The following is an 8311-nucleotide window of genomic DNA, read 5'->3' as shown; positions in this document are numbered from 1 at the left end:
AACAAAGTGCTGTGCACGCTAGCACGTATGTTGCTTGGGGGGTGGAATATTCACACCCGCGAGTGATAGAAGTGTAGACATGCTCTTAGCCAGAGGGTTGAGACACATCTCCAGCACTGACCTGTATGTGGAACGCTGAGGAGACCCATCCTGGGGAAGGAAAGTGAGGCAGGGAATGCTGGCAGTGTCATGCTTAAGCAGAAGGGGGTACTATGGGATAGTCATGCCCTATGACAGAGTAATAAGCCAATATCTAAGACATGCATTACAGACTAGCTCTCCAAATGTTCCTCGGCAGTCCTGGCTGTAACCTTATGTATGTAGGCTACCACCAAATAGGATAAAGGATTTGAGAATGTGGCTGACATGGGTATGCAGATCCTCTCAGTTGCAGCACTGATTGTCCAGACAGGCTTTGCCCTGGATGCAACAGGAAACTATAAGGCGCTGAAGCCCCTGGAGGAGGTTGCTTGGATGATGGGGGTGCTAGGATTTCAGCACTGTTGGAAACGCTCACTGAGGCAGGGAAAACTATCCAAAGAGAAGAAGAAAATGACTGAGATGCACATCCCTGCACATCCTCACGTACCTGAATCTCATCATCATGTGCAAATCACTCATCACTATATGCTAATGAGGTCTGTGCAATCAAGGAAGTTCTTGGGAAAAGATGAGAGACTTTCAGGAAGGCGCTTGGCGTCCCAAAATATATACATGGCATGGATGATGCATCAGGCACAGGACGTTAATGATGACGTTGCACATGGCAATGGAGCTGACCACCACAAGAAGAACAAAAGATGGTCAGTCTCAGTAAGTGTGAATTCAGTCTTGACCCAGCCAGAAGGCATACATGTTTTACACTGACATTCGTAGTAAAACTGCTGCTTTCTGTTACCCGTTTGCCCAGCATGGCTGCGTGGTGCTTAGGGAAATGTTGAGCCAAGACATCATATGTCCTGCTTCATGTACTTGTGGGGCAGCCCTGGCAGAGGAGAGGGCATGGTAGTTGACTACCACAAGGAATCATCTTGTGACTCCTCAGGTAGCTGCGCATTAGGCACAATTATCTCGAAAGGTCCTTGCAGTGTGTATGCGGGCCAATGGGCACTTAACCATGCCCTAGCCCCGCCCTCAGACAGAGTGCACAGTACTCAGGGGCTTGACAAGGACTTATGTGCTGTTGAAAATGCCTTGAGCACCTAAAGGAGCTGAGTGTGGGAATAGGGTGACCAGACAGCAAATGTGAAAAATCAGGATGGGGGCTGGGGGTAATAAGAACCTATATAAAAAAAAGACCCCCTGACGGGGTCCGGTTACCCGGCACTAGCCCAGACAGCGTTAAGCCCCAGGTACTGACAGCGGAAGTCCCGCCTCCCTGGCAAGACTGGGCATGCTCCAAGTGCTCTAGTATAAAGGGAGAGAGACCCACTCATTCTGGCCTGGAGGTTGCAGGGGAAGGACCTGCCTGGAAAGCTCCTGTGGAGGGTTAGCCACAACCTCTGACTGTGCTAGGCACTGAAGCTGTTCACGGCCTGCCTGCACCCCGGTGACTGGAGGAGACCCTGGAGATGACTGGACCTGCTGAACACAGAGGATCTGACGTCTCATGGGAAACCCCAACACAGACTCTGGTAGGAAGTGACCCAGGGAGAGTGGCAGAGTGGTACCTGCCACCTGGGGAAACTCAGTGTGTTTCAGTAGGATCCCCACTGAGTCAATGGCAAGCCGCTATGCCACTGTTAGGGCCCTGGGTTGGGGCCTGGTAGAGTCAGGTCGAGTCCCCCTAGAGGAGCTATCAAACCCCAATGCCATAGACTCTGGCCACTAGGCTACACTACCTGGTGCCAAAGGGTTGTTTTGTAGACTCTGGCCATTAGGCCATGCCACCCTACATCAGAGGGGGTGCTATAGACTCTGGCTGCTAGGCCACGTGGCCCTGCACTGAAGGGCTGCTTTGTGAACTGTAACGGATAACCCATGCTGACCTGACCCTCAGGGTGTGGACCCTCATTGACTCCAAAATCAGGACTCTCCCTATAAAATTGGGACATCTGGTCACCCTAAGTGGGGATACTGTAGGACACCCAAACCACCAATTTGCACAATACAAGCTCCTGCCAATGTCAGCCAGAGCTTTAAGCACAAAATTGGCTGCTTGGCACTAACGTTCACTGACCGTGTACCTCTACTATGACTTCCTCCTCTGTGCCAATAAGGTTAAGTTCAAAGCTCAAACGAGACTGTTGGCTTGCATGCGGTTATTGTGCTCTTGTCAGTATTTCTAATATAAGAGATAGTCAGTCAGCTAATTGGAAATGGTTATCTGTATGGCGGTTACAGTTGGGTGTTTCTCTGAACTCTGTGGGTCTTGGCTTTCATTCAGCAAACAAAAATGATCAGGCTTAGGTTATTCAACCTGGAACTCGGGGAGAGTCCAACTATCAATTATAATAGAGCACCAGGCCATTTCCTTTACATGCAAATTAGTTTTTTGTGGAGGGCATCATGATCAAATTTCACTTGTTTCCAAAGCCAGTTACAATAGGCTTGTAAGTGGAGGAAATTCCTTGCTCTGGAGGAAGCACATAATATACTATGTAAGCAACCCTACGCAAGACAAGACTCATTCTTCTTTAGATGCTAATCATGGCTAGGAAGATTGTTTGTTTGTAAAGAAATGAAGCTGTTTCCAAGGACTCCATGGCACCTGCCACCCTGACTAGCAACTGCTGAAGACCTCATAAGCTCAGTACCACTTCCCAAACTGAAGCAATTTAAAGATTTAGGGTCAAATCCTATTTCCAATCCTTTGTGGTCATAGAGGTCCCTGGATCCAGTAGAACTGGTGAGGAAGGGAAGAAGACTGTGATCCTGGTCAAAGGTTCTGACCTCCACCCCTAGCCTGCTATGGAGCTAATCAGGAGCTTCCTGCACTCCAGCATGCAAGAGGGTTGGGGCTGGCCAAGAGGAGGATCAGGGATGAGGCTTGGGAGATCCACATAGCTACAGATACACTAGCAATCCTGGGACTGGTGGAGGAGCTGTGGCAGCCAGGCCAGTCTTCAGGCTAATGTGACTGCAAAGCAGTTCTGTTGCTACTCTGAGGCCAGGAGAAGGATTCTTCCCTCCCCTCCCACATTCCTTGCAGCTCATTCCCTGTGCTTTCTGCCTATTCTGCAAGGGAAGCAGTAACCTCCTCGAGGGAAGACCTCATTTATCATCATCAAAGACTCTCCTAAAAAGAGGCCTTTGAAGAAAGAGCATCCAGCAGGTGTTAGTAGTAAGCAGGATGGGATTTCATTGTGGGTTATGATGCAAACAAGGTGTTTGTGAACAAAAGAATTCTTTAAAATGGGCAAATGTCTTTTGGTGTATTCAATGGGCCTTAATACACATTACAACCTCATGCCTTCAAATGTGAAGTTGGGCCCCAAAATTTCATGAGATTGGCTTTAAAAAGCATGAGATTTAAAAATAATAAATTCAGGGGGTTATTAGTTACCTTCAAGTCTTTCAGCCTTTAGAGGTCACATTTTCAAGTTTTTTTTTCTCTGCAGTCATGAGGACATTTTTTAAATGAAAGTTGAAAGTCTCATGTAATCACATGACTCCAGGAGCTGAGGCTTTAAGGAAAACACCAAAATACTGGGAGACTTGCAATAAAATTATGAGAGTTGGTTACACTTCATTTCTCATGAAATTAGGGGGAAAAGAACAACAGGTTTTGGATCAGGAACTTAATTAAATATATTGCAATTTAAAGATACTAACTGGTGACTTTATGCCACCTCCATCTGGCCAAGCTGGGGAACACTGAAGTGGCTTAAGTGGCAAGCACAGCTCAGCCAGAGCAGAGGAGATGGCCTCCTGTTTCCTGACATAAAAGAAGGCAGAAACAGAAGGAAAAATCACAGACTTATACTAGCACTAGTAGAATTCCTTACTACAGACATAGCTGGAGCCAATAGAAGGAGTTTTTCTGGTGGTATAATAACACCACCTTCCTAATGACATTAGCGATGCTGACAAAACCACTCTTCTAACCACTTAGTTGCATCTACACTGACAGTTTTGCTGGCATAGTTATATCAGTTTAGGGGGGTTGCTGGTTTCCCCCCCACACACACATATCTGACCAACATAGTTATGCTAGCAAAACTTTGTTGTGTACAGGCTACAGTTCAAACAATAAATCAGAGGCCTTTTACTGCCAGCAAAGGGGGCCACAAGGAAACAGATTGCCATCAGGGGAAAAGAGGGACAGTCTCGAGAACAAGACTGCTCGAATGGGGGACATTATTGACCAGAGGTTTTGGGGCAGGGGTGTATGCAAAATCAAGAGGGCGAAGAACAGTGAGTGAAGAAATGGGAGCTATTTTTCCACAGACTAATTGTGCAACCTAGGACGAGTTATTTCACTTTCATATGATTCCGTTTCACCACATGTAAAATGGAGCTAGTTATGCTCACCCTCTCGCAGAAAGGAATGGAACTAAACATTTGAGGCTTTATAACTTTTCGCTATTTTGGTTTGTATAAGGCTAAATTAGAGCACAAATTGAACAACAGAACAGTCGTTTCCTGCTTCAATATTTATTTATGCAACCAGCCTCTTAATCTGTGCTATGAATTAGACTTGGAGACATGCCAGAGTCAACACTGAAATAGTTTTTATACTCTCTGCTTTGAGTTTCTGGGTTGGATTTTCCCATGCTGAGGGTTTCACTGTGTCTCTTCCTTTATGGAGGTGGATGTTGTTGTTTTTTTTGGGGAAAGACAAAAAGAATCCATTGTTTCGTAACCACAGACCTGGCATAACAAGGGAACACATTCTTATCTCAAAGAGGATTCTTTATCCATGAGGTACAGCCAGGACCAGCACCAGGGTTTCTCACGCCCTAGGCGCACGGCCATTTCGCCACCCCCCATGCTGATCCCGCGGCTCTGGTGGAGCTGCTGAAGGCATTTCTGCCGAGCGTCCGTTGGACCGTGGCTCCAGTGGAGCTGCCGCGGTCATGCCTGCGGGAGGTCCACCGGAGCCACGGATCAACGGACCCTCTGCAGGCACGACTGCGGCAGGTCAACCAGAGCAGCCTGCTGCCCCCTCAATAATCCTGGCGCCCTAGGCGATTGCCTAGGCTGCCTAAATGATAGCGCCGGCCCTGGGTACAGCTCATAATAAAAGGCAGAAAACTTCCCAGAGTTCCCATCATCCAAAGGCTATGTATGCTTTATAAATCCCCTTCATAAGGTGCTGCTGTGGCCTACCAGTTCCTGAGGTTGCTGCATTGTGATAGGTTGGAGCCATAGCCTCCTGCCTGCCCCATCTCACTCCCTTTGAGGTGCCAAACATCTTCAGGGAGCTGGGGAAGCAGCAGTCCCTGTAAAGCTCCTTATGGACCCATGTAAATGCCAGGTGGAATCTGGCCTGTGGACTGTAATTCCCAAAGTAATTCCTTTTCTGAGTGTTGAAGTGAATTTTTGGATGGAGGTGCTCCCAGGAGCTGTTGCTCTGTAGTGTCCTCAATGTCTATTGGATCTCCTCATGCATACTAAGGTATATTCAGGGCTTGGTCAAAAGCAAAAGCCTATTACTCTTGTTTTGTAAACTTTGTCTAAAAGTTACTGGTATGGTGGACGGTTATCAGATGGACAGACTTGTTCCCTGGCCACCCTGAGGCCAGGTTCTGAGGAGTGTGAGGAGTAATGGAAAGAATGAGACAGTAGGTGGCAAGTGGAAAGCATCTGCCCCTCGATGACTCTGCTTGTCCTGCGGCAAGGTGCTTTACAGGGCCACACCACCCCTGGGTTCCCTCCATTTTTGAGTATGCTCAGGCCTGCAAGCAACGGCCTAAGCTGCCCTAGGAAAGGTTTGCCAGTATAGCTGAACTGGCAATGCTACACTGCAAAACAGTCCTAGTGTAGAAACACCTTATACCGGCAAAGGAGGGCTGTTGTCAGTGTAGCTTATACTGGATCCCTGAACAAAATCAGCTATGCTGACATGAGGACTTTGTTTGCCAGGACAACTGAATCTACACTAGGGCTTTTGCCAGTTTAGAAATGTTGTAAAAAATTCATTCCCCTAAGTGACTTTAGTTTCTAGTGTAGACCTGGCCTTAATTTTACATTTATTCCCAATGCCAAGCAAGCTCAACTCGATGACCTATTCCTAGGAACATAAATAATCCCACCTCTAGGATAATTGAGGTAAGCAGGTACAACCAAACACCCCTAACTGATAGGAGTCTGTATGTTGAACAGCTGCCTTTTGGATTATATCTTTTTCTAATTTATTTTATGCCAGTATGTGTCAGCTGTTAGTCAGGACGCATTTAGAATAGTGGGACTAAGAGCAAGGGCATCATCGTGAATCTGATTCCTACACTAGTTTGTGGCCTTCATCTTCTCCTGTGCTGGGGCAGCTGTGTGCCACTCCAGCAGTGTGCACCTGCCTTAAAAGCCTGGCTTCCCAGCAAGATCATTCCATCACTGGGGAATTGCTAAGTGGCCCATGTAAAGCCTCCTGGCAGCTCTAGGGAGGGTTTCTGCCACTGCCTGTGAATTTTAGGCTGCTTTTACTTGTGATGGGACACCAGCTCAGTTCAGAGCTTCTTCCAGATTGGGAGAGAGGGGCATGATGACATAAAAGTGAGTGAAGCTGACTTTTCCACTCTCCCTACACAGCAGCACTCAGGATCAGCTTTTTAAAGGCATCTAAGCACCTAACTTTGCAGTTAGGTGCTAATAACATTTTTCAAAAGCACCCAGAGGCCTATATCCCTGGGGAGAGGTGCAGCACATAGGTCTTTAGAGGCCTAAAGATGAGGACAGGTGCCTAGTTGGATTTTCAACAGCGCCTAATCAGGCTAAATGCCTACCTCTCCTTGAAACCAACAGAACTGGGCACTTAACCTGCTTAGGTGCATGTGAAAATTCCATTAGAAGCCTCAATACCCCTGTAAATCTCACCTTGAGTGCACCTGGCTCAGTTGAGGTACGCTCCTGATTGATATCAGTATAGTTGAGATCTGAATCAGTCTCCTCTTTTTGAGCTACTGAGTTCTTTAAAAAGCAAACAACAAATAACTGGAGAGAACAAAACACTTTACAAAGGGCTCTACAGATCAGGAGCGGCTTCTCAAGGGGGAGTGGCAGAAGTTGGAGCAGGGACATGTTGGGTTTGTGCACCATTAATGCAGCACAGCTGCACAATTCCCCTTGTGTGTTGGTATGTGGGGGTAGGCTGGGGAGGTGGAGGCTAGAGTTTGATGGAACAGCATCTGCGGGAGGGAAGGAGCAAGAAGCAGAGGATCTGGCATTACCTAGATCTTCCAGGTTTCCCCCCACAGCTGCAGCAGCAGGATACTAAGGCCATGGAGGCTATTCCAGCCATGGCTGTAATAATCACATCTGGGTTTTTGACTTTTCCGGAATTCAGAGGTGTTCGAGTCTCTGGTTTTGGTTTGTCTCACTTTGTAAGTAGGGCCAGCCACTAAATTTGGATCTATACCTGAGTTTGGATACAAGGCGTAAGTGTGGACTGGCTCGTTTCTGCACAGTCATTGTTGCAAAGCTTGGTCCTCTCACCAGTATGATGCTTAACTAAAACTCTTTTAGAGCATCTGTTGCTACTGCCTTGGAATTGCTGTGACTACATATTATTTGTTCACTCCTTTGTGTATCTGAATTTCATTGCCACTTAATACTACTTTTGGAGAAAGAGCAAAAATGATCATAGACCCTCTGAATACATTGAGTTCGCTCAGTTGAGGAGTCAGTCAGAAACAGTAGCGTAGTTTAAGGTAAATGGAGTTTACCCACTTCTCTTTTGGAGAATATTAAGTTATTTTAGGTATTTAGCCCCTTTATTACCACTACACCACTGCTCAGAAATAATTCTAGTCATGTTCCCTCAAAAAACAATATTAGAAACCATCTGTTACTAATTCATGATAGTCCTTTTGTTCCTATGAATCCAACGCTGGGCAAGCTTCTTGGATATTCAGACTGCAGTTTTATAAAGTCCAAAGCTAAAATATTTCTGACTACTAACAATATGCCTGTCTGAAAACAAATGCTCCACTGATGCCAGGAATGGATCCTCTACTTACTGACTCATGGAGCCCATCTGCACTCCACAGGTTTGCCCATGAGTTCAGTAGGAGAAATGATGCTATAAAGCAGTAGTTCTCAACCAGGGGTATGCAGAGGTCTTCCAGGGGGTACTTCAACTCATCTAGATATTTGCCTAGTTTTACAACAGTCCAAACTAAAATTTCATACAGACACTCACTTGTTTGTTCTG

The sequence above is a fragment of the Gopherus evgoodei genome, chromosome 5, assembly GCF_007399415.2.
Source record: "Gopherus evgoodei ecotype Sinaloan lineage chromosome 5, rGopEvg1_v1.p, whole genome shotgun sequence".
In the NCBI taxonomy this organism is placed as follows: Eukaryota; Metazoa; Chordata; order Testudines; family Testudinidae; genus Gopherus; species Gopherus evgoodei.
The sequence above is the reverse complement of the archived record's forward strand: the minus strand, read 5'-3'. Positions refer to the sequence as shown.